The sequence below is a fragment of the Phodopus roborovskii genome, unplaced genomic scaffold (assembly GCF_943737965.1).
Source record: "Phodopus roborovskii unplaced genomic scaffold, PHOROB, whole genome shotgun sequence".
In the NCBI taxonomy this organism is placed as follows: domain Eukaryota; kingdom Metazoa; phylum Chordata; class Mammalia; order Rodentia; family Cricetidae; genus Phodopus; species Phodopus roborovskii.
The window spans coordinates 15286511-15289206 of NW_026126461.1; the positions used below are offsets into that span (position 1 = coordinate 15286511).

At 42.5% G+C, this 2696-nt stretch overlaps 1 pseudogene; it reads left to right on the plus strand.

The window, feature by feature from the left end:
* Positions 1-1159: 1159 nt before the first annotated feature.
* LOC127226607 (60S ribosomal protein L15-like) lies at positions 1160-1766 on the plus strand (annotated as a pseudogene).
* The last annotated feature ends 930 nt before the right edge of the window (positions 1767-2696 follow it).

Sequence of the window (2696 nt, forward strand, 5' to 3'; positions counted from 1 at the left end):
AACATCCTATTATGTGATAGAAACAAACCTTTTCAAACTCATGAACCTGACAGACTGCATCTTCCACAAACCCAAAAGCTAAAGCTGTCGCCATGTAACTGACACCCACCCTGCCGTAACCATCTCTCTGATGTTCCTATATTTCCAGCTTGCCTGCATTCATGACTTTCTTTAGCCTTTGAAACTATAAAACTTCATGAAACTGCTTCCATGTTGGGACATGGAATTTGAGGCAACCTAAATCTGTATTCCTGGATCATGGTCAGTCAAAAAGGCTCCAGAAAAAAAACTATCTCCTACTCCTCTTTAGGTGAGAGATGTGTTTTCTGCGTTGACAAGGGCATTTCAATTCTAAGCACATATGCAACCAAACACAAGTGCTCCCAATTCATAAAACAAATACTCTGAGATGTAATGTAAGGTCAGACTAACCCAGCACAGGAACAGTTGGGACTTCAACACAAGACTTGAAGCAATTAACAGGTCATTCCATAAAAAAAAATGAACTAATAAAGGAATGTTTTGATTAAACTATATCATAAACAGACATCTCCACATTTCATCCTTGGCCTAATAGCCTGAGTTTGGAGGTGGGAAGTAAACGATTCCCAGAGGCTGTGTCTTCTGACCTTTTCCACATTAAATAAATTAATTCATCCAAACACTGAATAATACACATTTCTCTTTACAGCCCTCAGAACTTTCTCTAAAAAAGGTGATATGTTAGGACACCAAGAATGTCTAAAGAAATACAAGAAAAGTGAAATAATTCTGTTTATTACACCTGTTCACAACAGAATAAAATTCCTGATAGCAAGATACCCTGTAAAACACAGCACACGGAGATTAAACAATATGAAATGATGAATGGGTTATTGAAGAAAAAAAAAATCAAGGAGAATTTTTAATTCCTAACCCGAATGCAAATGAAAGCACAGCATACCACAAATGACAAAACACAAAAATGGGATCCTATGAGGAAGTTTGTATCTGTAAGAGCCCACATTAAGAAGGCATGCTAGAGCTGGGCATGGGGGCGCACACCTTTAATCTCCGCAGAGGCAGAGGCATGTCGGAAAAACACCAATACCAATGCACATAAAATAAACATATCATTTTAAATAAAGATCAAATTTAGGCTTTTTCCCCCCCTCTGGCGGCAGCCATCAGGTAGGCAGGTGAGGCAAGATGGGTGCATACAAGTGCATCCAGGAGCTATGGAGGAAGAAGCAGTCAGATGTGATGCGCTTTCTGCTGAGGCAATACTGCCAGCTCTCTGAGCTGCACAGGGCTCCCCGCACCACCCGGCCTGATAAAGCGCAAAGGCTCGGGTACAAGGCCAAGCAAGGTTATGCCATATACCGGATTCATGTTCACTGTGGTGGCTGCAAACGCCCAGTTTCTAAGGGTGCAGCTTAGAGCAAGCTCGTCCATCATGGCATTAACCAGCTAAAGTTTGCCCGAAGCCTTCAGTCTGTTGCTGAGTAGAGAGCTGGCCGTCATTGTGGGGCTTTGAGAGTCCACAATTCTTACTGGGTTGGTGAAGATTCCACGTATAAGTTTTTTGAGGTTATCCTCAATTTATCCATTCCATAACCCTGACACCCAGTGGATCACCAAACCAGTCCACAAGCACAGAGAGATGCGTGGGCTGACATCTGCTGGCCACAAGAGCCGTGGCCTTGAAAAGGGCGCAAGTTCCACCACACTCTCGTCGTGCAACCTGGAGAAGGCGCAACACTCTGCAGCTCCACCGTTACCACTAATATATGTGATGATTGTAAAATTGTATACCCAATAAACAATTTAGGACCATCATGTCTGCTTAAAGGTGTTGTTTGTCAACTAGTCTGCAGATTGTCACAGATGCTTTGTGAATTATAGCAGTGAAAGTGTAATAATGTTTGACTACAAGTGATGGCATACCCTTGTTTCTAAAAACTGCCCACGTTGTGTGCTGGGGTAAGTGTATGGTGTTTACGCCATGTGGTATACGACATGTAGAGTAGGGTAGGAGTCCTAGGGCTGCACTAAGATGTGTTTGCTGCGTGTTATAGAACCTATAGCTTTGTTGGGATTATGCAACCTTCTGGTTCATTGCAGTTCTGTTTGCTTGGGAATTTGGTGAGTACAAACTTTTACAGTAGGGTTCTGCTTAGAAGCCTCTAGGAGGAGAAGCTTCCTGTTTTGTGTGCATAGAAAAGAGATCAACCACAATCCACCCCACATTTTGGGAACTGAATACAGTGTCCCATTTTCAGAACCAGGTAGATTTGGAAGAGGCTTCCTGTTCTGTTGGATCTCTGTGGAGTATGGGTTTGATGCCCAGTAACCTGTGCTGACTGACAACCTGTATACTTTGAGGTTGTTGGAGACTGAACATTGGATGGGGTGGGGTATATTTAGGGGTGGTATACGGGGTTGCACTTGGGCAGATTTTTAAAAGTTGTTATCAAGTTAGTATGCAATCATTGCTTCTAGCCACATAGCAAGGATGATTGTGAATTTAAAGATCAAGCCTAGGCTGGTCAATTTATCTTGGGGGTAAAAAGTTGGCAGTATGACTTTGTTTACAGTCTTAGGTAGTGTCTGGGGCATATGAATGGAAGTTGTTGACATTTCACAAAGGCATACTACCTACCAAAATGTGTTTGACTATGGGAGAAGTAGACAGTACTGCCCTTATCACAGATCTG